At 37.4% G+C, this 14,771-nt stretch overlaps 10 non-coding genes across 10 annotated transcripts; 5 read left to right on the top strand and 5 right to left on the bottom strand.

Moving 5' to 3' along the window:
* Positions 1-1,361: 1,361 nt before the first annotated feature.
* Trnaq-uug (transfer RNA glutamine (anticodon UUG)) lies at positions 1,362-1,433 on the bottom strand. Its single transcript has one exon. It is a non-coding gene; the product is annotated as a tRNA-Gln (tRNA).
* Positions 1,434-4,116: 2,683 nt separating this feature from the next.
* Positions 4,117-4,188, top strand: Trnaq-cug (transfer RNA glutamine (anticodon CUG)). Its single transcript has one exon. It is a non-coding gene; the product is annotated as a tRNA-Gln (tRNA).
* A 966-nt stretch (positions 4,189-5,154) lies between these two features.
* On the bottom strand, positions 5,155-5,226 carry Trnag-ucc (transfer RNA glycine (anticodon UCC)). The gene has a single exon. It is a non-coding gene; the product is annotated as a tRNA-Gly (tRNA).
* A 1,049-nt stretch (positions 5,227-6,275) lies between these two features.
* On the top strand, positions 6,276-6,347 carry Trnaq-cug (transfer RNA glutamine (anticodon CUG)). Its single transcript has one exon. It is a non-coding gene; the product is annotated as a tRNA-Gln (tRNA).
* A 1,020-nt stretch (positions 6,348-7,367) lies between these two features.
* On the top strand, positions 7,368-7,439 carry Trnag-ucc (transfer RNA glycine (anticodon UCC)). The gene has a single exon. It is a non-coding gene; the product is annotated as a tRNA-Gly (tRNA).
* Positions 7,440-8,610: 1,171 nt separating this feature from the next.
* On the bottom strand, positions 8,611-8,682 carry Trnaq-cug (transfer RNA glutamine (anticodon CUG)). The gene has a single exon. It is a non-coding gene; the product is annotated as a tRNA-Gln (tRNA).
* A 3,582-nt stretch (positions 8,683-12,264) lies between these two features.
* Trnaq-uug (transfer RNA glutamine (anticodon UUG)) lies at positions 12,265-12,336 on the bottom strand. Its single transcript has one exon. It is a non-coding gene; the product is annotated as a tRNA-Gln (tRNA).
* A 540-nt stretch (positions 12,337-12,876) lies between these two features.
* Trnaq-cug (transfer RNA glutamine (anticodon CUG)) lies at positions 12,877-12,948 on the top strand. The gene has a single exon. It is a non-coding gene; the product is annotated as a tRNA-Gln (tRNA).
* A 498-nt stretch (positions 12,949-13,446) lies between these two features.
* Positions 13,447-13,518, top strand: Trnag-ucc (transfer RNA glycine (anticodon UCC)). The gene has a single exon. It is a non-coding gene; the product is annotated as a tRNA-Gly (tRNA).
* A 988-nt stretch (positions 13,519-14,506) lies between these two features.
* Positions 14,507-14,578, bottom strand: Trnaq-uug (transfer RNA glutamine (anticodon UUG)). The gene has a single exon. It is a non-coding gene; the product is annotated as a tRNA-Gln (tRNA).
* Between the last annotated feature and the right edge of the window lie 193 nt (positions 14,579-14,771).

Consider the following 14,771-nt stretch of genomic DNA (forward strand, 5'->3'; position numbering starts at 1 on the left):
ACAACTAGGGGGTCGTTGGTCGGATCAGGGAGATACCGTAGTCTGATTGAAAGGGGATTTCAGATAAGAGCTGATGTATCATGTGAACATTTTTTCTTTCCAGGTTTGAATGAAAATCGATATTATTTTTTCAGTTCATTCCTACACAAAAGCGTCGGTGATAAATTTGTGAGCGTAGCTGCCTTCCAAGCAGTTAACCCGGGTTCGATTCCCGGCCGACGCAATAATTTTTTCTTTTGTCTGATTGGGGGAACAACTGTAAAAACTGAATCCGGGAATGTTGGGCTTTTTTCATGTTATCCCATTTTCATTTTTTTCCAAACAAACAAACAAACAAACAAACAAACAAACAAACAAACAAACAAACAAACAAACAAACGTTATCTGACGCTCATAGCTCCTGGTACAGTTAATATTCAACATTAAAATAAGAATTTTAATCTTGCCTTTGTAGTAAAGTTTGAGTCAGACTTGGAGCCCTGTCGAGAGAAAGTTAAGCTATAGCTTATAATTTGACTTTATATTTGGTACATACGAAACGCAAACGAGTCAACAGTGCCGCGGAAATGAATGTTTCTCAAAATTGACTGTTTTCCTGGCGCGCAAAGGGAAAACATTCGCTACATAAGCAAAAGGAATGTAAAAAAAATGGAAATTCGTTTGTGTTACAAATAAGTAAAGAAGTGGTTTATTTAAAGGTAGATTAAAAAATATTACCTAAGCAGTGTCATTTCTGTCGAAAATTCGTTGCTAAATAAGAAATTGAGATTGCAGTCCCGGTTTGTGCACTGACCGCAGGTCGATTACTAAAACTAGCCCTAAGATTTATAAATTAGAAGGATTGGTATCAAGACCGCACCGAGATTTGAACTGGGATTGCTGGATTCAGTGTTCAGAGTGTTGAGCATTATATCGTAAGACCTTTACACATGAGGAGCACAAATGTCTCATACATTGTAGCGCTAACATATTACAGTTTTTCATCTCTTGACATAAAGATTGCTATGCTATTTTCATAAATATGGAAGACTCCGTGGAAATGCACTCTTTCACAGGCCTTGTTAAAATTTAGGCAAATAATGTTATTTCTGTTCGTCTTCCTACCAATAACACCACTGGAGTGACTTCAGAGCGGTATCCATTTAAGGGTCGAAAGTAATCAGGCTATTGCTTTGGTTTTAGTTTTGGTTTTACTCCGGTTTGAGATTGGATTAGCGGTCTAATTGTTAAGTAATTGTTTTAGTTTTGGTAAAGTAATGTTACGATACTCAAAATAAGAAAAAGTAAATAATAAAAAGTCCTGCATTTGGGGCACCAAATTAATGTACACGGACTATTTGAATCGCACATGTATTCCCATCAGGTCCCACCGAGATTTGAACTCGGATCGCTGGATTCAAAGTCCAGAGTGCTAACCATTACACCATGGGACCTAGCATACGATAACTACAGGAATTTGCCAAGTAATTTGATTTTAGGAAATAATAATTTATATCATTCAATGAAACTAAACTAAAGAATTTGATATTTTCTTGTCTCTTCCTTAAAGCGAAACTCAGTGGACAATAATTTTTGTTACAACCAGTATTCTGTTAAGAACCCTCTGACTTGCGTGTTCGTTTCTAGTTTATTTGAAACTGAGGCAAGTTGACTAGCGTGGATCTTTGTAAAAGCAAAGTGAGAGGAAGTTGCTGACACTAGACATCACTTGTTTCTACCAAGTTCAACACCTTAACGTTCACAATCAGCGTTTAGAGCAGTTCACCCTTATATAATTTGAAAAAAACGTTTATTCATTATTTACAGTTGTATATAATAAACTACAGATTTATGGCGAAACCTTAGCAAACCTCAGAAGTTTTCCTAAAACTAAATTTTATTGAAATAACATAGAGGTCCCGTTTTGCACTATGGCATTGACAAAGTGGACCATCCACCAGCGTTTTATTGAAGCTGCTTTTAATTCAGATCAAAGACTATTCACTTGATGTAATTTCAGATTTTTTTAACAAATTGTTGTAATGATTGGCGCTGTGGACTCTGAATCCAGCGATCCGAGTTCAAGTCTCTTTGGGACCTGGTCACATGTGACTTTTTTTCTCTCTCTTTTCGATATTTTATAGTTTCATTTTTTTTTAATTTTCTGTCGAAAAATGTCGATCCAGAACATTTTTGTCCGGGGTACTAAGAAGTTTAACTGAATAAAAAGCTGCTGCCAGCTTTTAATATTTCAGATAATCTGACCTTCACTGACTCGGATTTTTTTTCCTAATGCCTATGCTGACCACCGGATATTCAAATATGGTTTAGGCAATCAGTTTTAACGCTAGCTCTAGAAACGTTGTTTAATAGCAATTCATGTCCTCAAGTCATTGTCTCCAACGTTTTTTTTAAACTATTCATTTGTCTGCCAGCAGTTGAAGTGCTAGTTGCTACAATCGTGGACAGAAGTCCTTGGGACACTTATGTAATTTAACGAATTATCTGTGTTTTACTACTGAAGTTTGAAAAAAGCGCTGCTTTCCTTTTGAAAACGCGTTACTGTCCCCCCTCCCCAAAATCAGAAGAAATTGCGGGTGGTAGTTTTCAACATTGTATGGGGAATGGGGGGCGAGGTTAGGCAGGTGAAGTAGTATTTGCGTCTGGCGTGTGGGCAAAAGCACCAAAAGTGCAAATGTGTCCCAAGACTTTTGTCCATGATTGTAGTTATTCCATCATTGCCATTTTGTATTACTTATCATCTTTTTAGCAATCCCCTGAAAGCTATCTATGAATATCAGCAAGTTTAAAACAACGGTGTTTTGTTTTTACTCTTCTGCTTTATATTTTTAATGTGAACAGGGCTAGGGACCCATGGACCCTGCATTCTATGATGAGTTCATATCTTGGTGTGACCTTCCAATATCAGCAATTTAAAATTTATTCACCTTTGAAAAGATATTGCCCTCCTCAATATTTGCTTACATCGTGTCGGTGGTATAGTGGTAAGCTTAGCTGTCTTCCAAGCAGTTGACACGGGTTCGATTCCTGACCGACGCAATTAACTTTTTGTGTCTAAGCATGAAAAAAGCAGAAAAAACTGACTTCTTGAAGCCGTTGAAAACAACTGTGAAAACAACATAGAACAGCAAATCTTTTTTTTTTTTTTTGTAATTGGGTGTATTTATCGTTTTGTTTTCCAGTTTCTGATATAAGGACAGGATTATTTTCATCAGATGGAGTGCAACGAATGATTAAATTTAATTTATTATTTTAATGTTTGCTATTAATCAATTCTATTATCATCTTAAATTAAAAGATAGATTTGTAACGCTACTGTAGCTTAGCAGTTGATTCACTTAGAAAACAAAACTGCTACTGATTCGCCATAGTTACGTTGTCTACAGTTATTCTGATCTATCGAATATCTTGGACATTGCACAGTTGAACTCGTCACAGATGACTTCTCTGCTTACAGATTCTCAGTTGCTTTTTGGTACCAGTAGTTACATACTTCTTACTAACCGAGTTCGAGGGCCGTACTGTAAGTTACGGACCGAGTTTTTTCCCCATCGACTGATGGCCCAAGCGCGAAGCGCGCGAGCCGTAAATCGAAGGGGGAAAAAACGAGGATCCGTAACTTACAGTACGGACCGAGAAAACGAGGTTAGATATTTATTATATCTCTACTGGGTTTCTGACGGATTCGGGAACGATTTCTATTCACAAACAACGGTTTTAAATTTCTGACGCACCTCTAAAGCTAAGCGAGTCAATTTGAGATCGTTAGTAGGTTTTGATACACAATTTCAGAAGTAAAAGAAAGTTTTAAACTTTTACCTACTAAAAATTTTAAGAACAATTGGCGATTTTGGCAACAAAAACAGCTTTCAATTCTAGCGGGCCGTACAGTAGATTACGGCCCGCTAAGTTGACCAATCACAGCGCGCGTACTAACTGAGAAATAAAATAAAGTGTAGTTATTTTTTTTACTTTTATTTTTTTTTAGAATTACCTGTGCACGATCTAAGTATTATAAGTTTAAAAATGGAGTATTCCCAACACATTTTTATGGTTATAAACAATGAAACACTGATTTTACTTTGCTTATAATTTCTAGTTTTTCCGTGTGTACACTGTCCCATGGTGTAATGGTTAGCACTCTGGACTCTGAATCCAGCGATCCGAGTTCAAATCTCGGTGGGACCTGATAGGATTTCTTTTTGTTTTATAATTATCGCGGATTAAACATCGTTTCCGTCATCCGATTTTTACTTGTCTCTTAGTGAGTGAGTTCTTTGTTGAATGTCTTTCAGAATAACTCTTTTTTCTCTAATATATAATATGTGAAACCAGTATGAGAAGCGATGCAAAAAAAAAAAAAAGTTAAAGTAACTCTGATCAACTAGCTATGAGCATGTTGTTTCAAGAGAGGAATAGAAGCTAGCGCCGATGAAGGAATGTGAATGAAATGGCCTGGCTTCTTTACCTGATTAGATAGATAGATAGACACCTTTATTTAAAAGTAAAAATCTCAAGGTAAAATTTTCAGAGAAATCCCTTCAGGGAGCATACAAACCATCTCTGCTATCAATATGAGCCCTGAGGTTACTACCCAACATAGTTACGTAACAAACATCATAAGTACTATAAATAAGGCCCATGCTAGTGTCCATGTGAATGAAACTTGGTCAAGAAGAATACGTGTGAAACTGCTTACTGAAAACACAAGATAGTCCAAGTCCAGGACATGTGAACTTCTCAGTAACTTCTATAATAATTCTTGTTTGATTTTCATCAGTTGCTTTGTGTCATGTACCTTATCAGTAAATTCATAAGAAAAGAAACAAGGCGATCGTTGGTCGGATCAGGGGATAGTCTTACGAAAGGAAATGATCAGATAAGAGCTGATTTACCATGTGAGCATTTGCTCCGACAATTCAGGTTTCATTATAAATGAATTTCCTTTTTGACTGGAATCCGTCATCAAAGCGTCGGTCGTATAGTGGTACATTAACTGTACCAGGAGTTATGAGTGTCAGTTAACGTTTGTTTGTTTACAAAAAAAAACCAAACCAAAACAAAACAAAACAAAATGAGTAAGATGAAAAAAGTGCAACATCTCAGGATTCAGTTTTCATAGTTGTTCCCTCAATCAGACAAAGGAAAAATTATTGCGTCGGCCGGGAATCGAACCCGGGTCAACTGCTTGGAAGGCAGCTATGCTCACCACTATACCACCGACGCTTCGATGTGGGAAAAAAACTGAAAAATAATAGATTTTTAATGAAATCTGGGCAGAACAAATGTTCGCATGGTAAATCAGCTCTTATCTGAAATCCCCCATTAATAAGGCTACCTCCCTGATCCGACCAACGACCCCCTAGTTGTCCTAGTTCCTTTCGTTATGAGTTTTTTATTCTCTCCCCCTTCCCCCCCCCGAGTAACACGACCTCTCGACGAAGTCTGATAAGATACACGACACAAGAAAAATGAAAATCAAACAAGATAGTCTGGGATCAAATGTCGTAAAATTAAGTCCCGTGGGAATTTCGTGCTGAAAGCAAGCCACCAGTCTAAAAGTGTTCATTAGGGTCTAGTGAACATGAAAAGTTTTGGTGGTAACTCTGCAACTTGCTGGGACGGGTTTTAAGGACGGTTGAAAATCGGACGAATATGAGCCAACATTAAAAGGACGCTGGTACATTAAACTGTTTATAACCTCATCAATTACCATCGATTAACCACCAAACTTGGCAGATATTCTCAAGTTGATTATTTAGTGACGGCTGCTGATTATGGCCGACGCAACTTTTTGAGTAACATTAAATTAGTTTACGTCATAAGAAATCTCTTCCGGTTTTGGTTGAACTGAAAGTAGTTGTATTCGATAACACCTGATAGAAAAAGATAATAATTAAAGTAAATATATACTCTAAAAATAAAACGTGACGTCCAACCGAGATTTGAACTCTGATCGCTGCGTTCAGAGTCCAGAGGGCTAACCATTACGCCACGGGACAGGTTTATAGGACGGTTCATGAAACTCAATACAGGTTTACTTATACGGTGAAGGTCCGGTCAAAGCAAATACACTTTTACAGTAACTGTTCGCAACGGCAGACAAACATCAAGTATAAAGTAATAATCAAGCTTAAAAAGGCAAGAGAGTGGTTAAAAACCAAAACCAAACTCGATTGAAACAGCATGCCGGTCCCGGTTTGCGTTTTTAACTCTGAGACTGAAATGACGTAATTTCCGATCTTTTAAACAAATTTAATTTTCAATCTGTGGAGGGTCCCATGGTGTAATGGTTAGCACTCTGGACTCTGAATCCAGCGATCCGAGTTCAAATCTCGGTGGGACCTGGTTACGTCGGACATTTTTTTCTTTTCGATATATTATAGTTTCATTTAGAAGTCCTAGAAATAGGCCATATTCGTATTCACGGTATTGGACTGGAACTAGCTTGCAATGGAGGCTCATGCGGGGGAATATCATTAAAAAGCGATTTATTTCATTTGCATTTGAAAAGGCTCCCCACATTAGCCTCAGTTGCAAGCTAGTTCCAGTCCAATACCGAGAATACGAATATGGCCTATTTAAGGAGGGATTTTCAGAAGAAAATAGTAGAAAGAAGTTAAACAGAATAATAAGCTGTTGGTAGTTTTAAAAATTTCAGATAATCTGACCTTCATTGAATGGAATCTTTTTCCTCTTGCCTTTATTGTCCACCAGAAATTCATGTATGGTTTAGGCAATTAGTTTCAACGCTCTAAAACAATTATTTAATAACCATCTACGTTTAATTAATTTTGCATTTGCCTGCCACTTTAAAGAGCTACTTACTCCGTTATTGCTAGTTCTTATTACTCATTGTTTTTTTGTAAGCAATCACTTATATTCATGAGTTCCCTAAGTTTAAAACAAAGGTGTTTTGTTTCTACAATTCTTGTTTTTGCATTTTTAATGTGAACAGGTTCCCATGGATCCTTATAGCAATCTGGACTCTAAATCTTGCCTTCCGAGTTCATATCTTGGTTGGAACTTCTAATATTTTTTTATATTTTAGCCCAAAACTCTCAACAATCTTGCAGGAACCAAGAGAAAACTAAAGATGCCATTAACTAACAGAAAAAAAAACATGTATCAAATTTCCATCTTCAAAACGACTTCTATTCAATGAAACCGGTGCTTGCAGAAATTTATAATACATGCATGTTCTCCACGGATATTCTTAAGCCTAGAGAAACGTTAGTACAACTTTTTACCGCAAAAGCGAAGATTGAAAACCCTGGGAACGAGAGTGACTTTTGATGATAAAAATATAAAATTTATGTAGTAATAAAAATACTATTTACCTGCCTCCCTCATTGTTTGCTAACATCGCGTCGGTGGTATAGTGGTGAGCATAGCTGCCTTCCAAGCAGTTGACCCGGGTTCGATTCCCGGCCGACGCAAGTATTTTTTTGTGTGTGTCTAAGCATGCAAAAGCAGAAAAAAAAACTGACTTCTTAAAGTTGTTGAAAACAACTGTGTAGAGAACATAGAACAGCAATACTTGTTTTTCTGGGTGTATTTATCGTTTTGTTCGCCAGTTTCTGATATAAGGATAGGATTATTTCCATCAGACCCCGGCAGTGCAACGAATGATTGACTCTTCTTATCTTTGCCATTAATCAGTTCTTCTATTATCTCAAAATAAAAAATAGATTTAATTGTAACCCTATGATAGCTCAACAGTTAATTTACCCAAAAAACTGCTAATACGCCATAATTACGTTGTGCACAAATTTTCTGATCTAATGAATATCCTGGACAATACACAGCTGAGCTCGTCACAGAAGTAAATGACCTCTCTGCTAACAGTTTCTTGCTTTTTAATACCATCAGTTATTGTGCAGCTTTATTTATTTTGTTTACTTATTTATTTATTTATTTATTATTTTTTTCAATATAACTTGAATTTTCTAGAAGACCTTAACACGTCCTGAGTTTCATAACTTTGCAAATCAGATGGAGCATCTACGACACATTTTTATGTTTATAAAAATTGAAACACTGATTTTACTTTGCTTATGATTTCTTGTTTTTCCGTTCTATCTAGGTACGCGGTCCCATAGTGTAATGGTTAGCACTCTGGACTCTGAATCCAGCGATGCGAGTTCAAATCTCGGTGGGACATTTTAGGGATTCTTTTTTTGTTTTGTGAATATAGCAGAATAAACTTCGTTTCCGTCATCTGTTTTTTATTTCTCTCTTTTCGTTTGAGAGTTCTTTATCGAATACTTTGCAGGGTAACTATCTTCTTTTCTAATTAGATTTTGAGCTCGAGATTCCTATCACGCATAGAAATCGAGAGCGAATAATCTAATTGTTTTAATATAAATCTACTAGTTGTTCAAAACTTTACGCTTTATCCGCTTCACAGACACTTCGAAAATGCAAAGAAGTTGCCGCTATCTATGGGAATTGAATTATAAAGTATTAAAAGATATCAGTGTTTGTTTCATAGTTAAAACTCACCCAGTTATTACGTCGTTAATGCCGCTACAATTTTTTTAAGAAAAACAAAAGCAAAAAACTGAGAGTTTCACATATCAAACAGATTAAAAATTATCACACATAACCAGGCCCCACCGAGATTTGACCTCGGATCGCTGGATTCAGAGTCCAGAGTGCTAACCGTTACACCATGGGACCCTTCACAGTTTATTAGAATAAATTGTTAGCATATTGAAATTTACGTCAAGCAAAGGGAAATCGGGACAGGCATGCTATTTCAATAGAATTTAGTTTTAAGAAAACTGCTGAGTTTCTGAGGTCTGTTGCGGTTTTCGCCATGAATTTATAATTTCTAAATAAGTGTGGAAATCATATGTAAAAAAATCCGGAAACTTGTTTGTGCTACAAGTAAATGAAAGGAATGGTTGATTTAAAGTCAGATTGAAAATTATTACGAAGGTGGCAAAGGTGGGGTACCAATGACGCATTACGCTGAATTTTTCTATTAAATCACGTATCACGAAGAACTTTTTCACCAATCACGCGTAACGTAAAAAGAAGTAAGTACATCGCCAATCTTACTTTCTCGACCCTAAAAGCGTCGTTAAAAAGAAAAACTGTGCCGATTCAACCACAAAAATACATCGGCAAATATGTGACCTCTCACGCGAAAACGTTCCTTATGGTATCCGTTCGAACGGCTGAACGCACGTCAAGTAAACGGATCATGCATCAGTGAATAACGATAGTCAATTTACTTGTTCCAAGATATCTTAAGACTACTTGGTTCTACATGAGTTGATAACCACTGAATACAATGAGTAACGACTCTAGAAACGATTTAATGAAATGTAAACTGAGAAGGTAAATGTGAGGGATTCATGAGATGTGGGCTGTGTAGGTATATGTTGGGAATTAATACGATGAAAGCTGTGCAGGTATATGTGGGGGATTCATGAGATTTAGGCTGTGTAGGTATGTGTGGAGGGATAATAAGATGTGAACTCTGTAGGTATATGTGGGGGATTATTGAGATGTACGTTGTGTAGGTATATTTGAGGGGTTCAATGACATGTAGGCTGTGTAGGTATATGTAAGGGATTAATGAGATGTAGGCTGTGTAGGTAAATGTAAGAGATTAATTAGCTGTACGCTGTGCAGGTATATGTGGGAGATTTATGAGATTTAGGCTGTGTAGGTATATGTGGAGGGTTAATAAGATGTGAACTCTGTAGGCATATGTGGGGGATTATTGAGATGTAGGCTGTGTAGGTATATTTGGGGGGTTCAATGAGATGTAGGCTCTGTCGGTATATGTAAGAGATTAATGAGATGTAAGCTGTGTAGGTAAATGTAAGGGATTAATTAGCTGTACGCTTTGCAGGTATACGTGGGAGATTAATGAGCTGTAGGCTGTGTAGGTATATGTTCGTGGGGGATTAATGAGATGTAGGCTGTGTAGGTATATGTAGGGGGTTAATGGGATGTAGGCTGTGTAGGTATATGTACGTGGGGGGTTAATGAGATGTAGGCTGTGTAGGTATATGTACGTGGGGGATTAATGAGATGTAGGCCATGTAGGTATATGTAGGGGATCAATGAAATGTAGGCTATGTAGGTATACGTAGCGGATTAATGAGATGTAGGCTGTGTAGGTATATGTAGCGGATTAATGAGATGTAGGCTGTGTAGGTATATGTAGGGGGTTAATGAGATGTAGGCTGTGTAGGTATATGTAGCGGATTAATGAGATGTAGGCTGTGTAGGTATATGTAGGGGGTTAATGAGATGTAGGCTGTGTAGGTATATGTACGTGGGGGATTAATGAGATGTAGGCCATGTAGGTGTATGTAGGGGATCAATGAAATGTAGGCTATGTAGGTATACGTAGCGGATTAATGAGATGTAGGCTATGTAGGTATATGTAGGGGGTTAATGAGATGTAGGCTGTGTAGGTATATTTAGGGGGTTAATGGGATGTAGGTTGTGTGGGTATATGTGGACGACTAATGAGATGTAGGCTCTGTAGGTATATGTGGGGAATTAATGAGATCTAGCTATAGTCTGTGTAGGTATATACGGGGGATTTAATAAGATGTGGGCTGTGTAGGTATATGTAGGGGATTAATGAGTTGTAGGGTATGTAGGTATATTTGGGGGATTAATGAGATGTGGGCTGTGTAGGTGTATGTGGGGAATTAATGAGATGTGGGCTGTATAGGTAAATGTGGGGGATTAATGAGATGTAGGATGTGTAGGTATAAGTAGGGGAATAATGAAATACAGACTTTGAGGGGATAAATTGAGGGGATATTAAGGGGTTTGGTCGAGGAAGAATACTTGATTGTATATCCAGGAGGTATTGTTTTAAGAGAGATTAAGAGAGGTGTATATATATTGCAGTGGATTTAACTGACCGCCCAACCATCCGGGTGGTGTCGCACTTATAAAGCGAAAGAACAAAAGGTTTGGCTGTGAGCCAATGAGAAAACACTGACGTCTAGCGAGACCGGACAAACGAGCTCCTGACACCGGTTGGATTTGATTATTCAAAATGGCGGACATATCTCAATTTAAGACTATAATATGCTAATTGGCCAAACATTCTTAGATGCACACTTGTGTTCTGTAAAATACGCGTTCGCATTGTGTATCTTCAATCACAGAAGCTAGACTAAGCCTTCATTGATGACGTTAGTTTAAGGTTCTCTCTGCCATTTAATATTACGTGTTGCAGCGAAAAGGGCAGTACTTCAAATTCGTCGAGAACGTCTACCGTCTACAAATGCCTACGAGCAAAAACAACTTTCGGTGCCTCGCCGCCTAAAGCATCACAATTTTCAATGTTATTCCACCAGATATCATTTTCTCTCCAACATTTAGATTTGAGGTCAATTGAGTGGCGTGATCTTCGAGAACTGAAAGCTGTGGAAAGCGAAATATTGTAATGATTACTTGGTTTGGAGCGGGAAAACCCCGAGTATCAACTCGCCAAGTTCAAGGACGTTGTTGATGACGATGGCCTTTAAGTATTCAAAGCTATACTGAAGAAGAAGATGCAAACGATTGCCGTGTAGTAATGGGTAACATGAAAACGTATTGCATCGGCAAAGTAACGTAACTGAGATTGTTTCAGCTTAAGGGAAAAACTCCTTACCGAAACGCTCGAGAACTCAATCGCTGAATTAAAAATAACCTTGGCAAAGAGCTGGAATTTATGTGAGTCTTTAGGGTTTTTATCCGATACTCTCATCTGCGTTCGATTGGTCTTGGGATAAAACATGAGCAAAGCACAAAGCAGCCACTTAGGATGACAGACCCCACGTTAAACAAGTGTATCGACCTTCAAGCATCCGAGATGCAAATATAGGGATCTTAACAATGACGACGGCGACGCCGATGACAACTCCTTGTGAAATTGAATTTGTTCAGGATGGCTATGGCTCTAAAACCTCGCTAAGGCTACACATATGCAATGACAGCGTTTAATTCTAAATGGAAATACGAAAAATTAGCAGTTCGACTCATCGTTCGTGTTCGCGGTCATTTTGCAGTGGACGGCTATGAAATGTACAAACATTTCCTTAACACACTTGTTTTAGTTTTACTACGGTTTGAGATTGGATTAGTGATCTGATTGTTAAGTAACTGGTTTGTTTTTGGTCAAGTTACGACACTCAATTGAAAATGGCTCTACGTATTAATAAAAATAATAAAAAGTCCTGCGTTTGGGACACCAAAATGTACACGGACTGTTTGAATCACAGTTGTATGCCCATCAGGTCCCACCGAGATTTGAACTCGGATCGCTGGATTCAAAGTCCAGAGTGCTAACCATTACACCATGGGACCTTGCACAGAATAACTGAAGAAATTTGCCAGGTAATTTAATTTGAAAGTACACCTTTTTATAGGAAAAGATAATTTATATCATTCAATTAGCCTAAACTGAAGAATACGTTCTTATCTTGTCCGTTATAAAGAGCAATATTCAATGTACAACAATTTACATCAGAACCAGTATTTTGGTAAGAAGCTCTGAAAGTGTTTATAATTTATTTATAACGAAAGTTGACTATTGAAGAGGGTAGCACTTTGTAAGAGCTCAGTGAGAGGAAATTGCTGACACCTCAACATCACTCGTTTCTACCAAGTTGAACACCTTAAGACGGCAATGACAGCAGTTAACTTGAAATAATTTGACAGAAAATATATTCATTTTTTAATGCTTATTTATAAACTACAAATTCATGGCGAACACCGCAGCAGACCTCAGAACCTCAGCAGTTTTCTTAAAACTAAATTCTATTGAAATAGCATGCCGGTCCCGATTTGCCTTTGCTTGACGTAAATTCCGATATTTTAACAAATTTAATTTCACAAACTGTGCAGGGTCCCATGGTGTAATGGTTAGCACTCTGGACTCTGAATCCAGCGACCCGAGTTCAAATCTCGGTGGGACCTAGGTACATGGATATATTATAGTTTTAGTTTTTTTAGTTTTCCTTAAAAAAAAAATTGTAAGTGGCATTAACGACGTGATTACTGGTTGAGTTCTAACTAAGAAACGAACACAGATCCCTTTTAATAGGTGTAATTGAATTGATAATTTAATTCCCATAGATTCCTCCTGTTGTTCGCATAACAGTTGACGCAAATGAAATACATTTTGTTAACAGTTGTTACAATTCTTGTTTGATTTTCATTTTTCTTGGCTCATGTATCTTATCACGCTTCTTCGACAGGTCGTATTATTTAGAGGGGGGGGGGGGGGGGGGAAGAATGGAAATTTCATAACGAAAGAAACTAGGACAACCAGGGGGTCGTTAGTCGGATCAGGGAGGTACCGTAGTCTGATTGAAAGGGGATTTCAGATAAGAGCTGATGTACCATGTGAACATTTACTATTTCCAGATTTGAATGAGAATCGATCTTATTTTTTCAGTTCATTCCTACATCAAAGCGTCGGTGGTATAGTGGTGAGCATAGCTGCCTTCCAAGCAGTTGACCCGGGTTCGATTCCCGGCCGACGCAGTATTTTGTTTTCTTTGGTCTCACCGAGGGAGCAACTTTGAAAACTGAATCCTGAGATGTTGGGCTTTTTTCATGTCACCCAATTTTTATTTTTTTGCAAACAAACAAACGTTAACGGACGCTCATAGCTCCTGGTACAGTTAATATTCAACATTAAAATAAGAATTTTAATCCTACCTTTGTAGTTAAGTTTGTGTCAGAATTGGAGTCCTGTCGAGAGAAAGTAAAGCTGTAGCTTATGACTTGATTTTACATTCGGTACATAGAGAACGCAAACGAGTAAACACTCCCGCGGAAATCAATGTTTCTGAGTATTTTAAATTAGATTGAAAAATATTACCTAACCAGTGTTATTTCCGTCAAACCTTCGGTGCTGAACACGAACGTGAGATTGTAGTCCTGTTTCCTGTACTGACAGCAGGTCGATTACTAAAACTAATTTTAAGATTTATAAATTAGAAGTATTGGTATCAAGAAAGCGCCGAGATTTGGGAACTGGGAATTGCTGGATTCAGTGTTCAGAGTGTTGAGCATTATATCATAGGATCTTAATTCATGAGGAACAAAAATGTATCATACATTGTATCCCTAGCATATTACGGTTTTTCATCCCTTGATATATAGATTGCTATGTTGTTTTTATAAATATGGAAGACTCCATGGAAATGAACTTTTTCACTGGCCTTGTTAAAATTGAGGCAGTTAAAATCATTTCTGTTCGTCTTCGTACCAATTGACACTAAGTGACTTAAGAGCGGTTTTCATTGGAGTGTCGAAAGTAATCAGGCAATTACTTTGGTTTTAGTTTTTGTTTTACTACGGTTTGAGATTGGATTAGTGGTCTAATTGTTAAGTAATTGGTTTGGTTTTGGTCAAGTTACGACACTCAGTTGAAAATGGCTCTACGTATTAATAAAAATAATATGAAGTCTTGCGTTTGGACACCAAAATGTACACGGACTATTTGAATCACAGTTGTATGCCCATCAGGTCCCACCGAGATTTGAACTCGGATCGCTGGATTCAAAGTCCAGAGTGCTAACCAATACACCATGGAACCTTGCACGCGATAAATGAAGAAATTTGCCAAGTAATTCAATTTGAAATTACACCTTTTTATAGCAAAATAAATTTTACATGATTAAATGAAGCTAAACTGAAAAATACGTTCCTATCTTGTCCTTTATTAAGAGCAAAATTCAATGAACAACAATTTATACTAGAACCGGTATTTTGTTAACAACCTGCTGACA

Source organism: Orbicella franksi, chromosome 2, assembly GCF_964199315.1.
Source record: "Orbicella franksi chromosome 2, jaOrbFran1.1, whole genome shotgun sequence".
Lineage (NCBI taxonomy): Eukaryota > Metazoa > Cnidaria > Anthozoa > Scleractinia > Merulinidae > Orbicella > Orbicella franksi.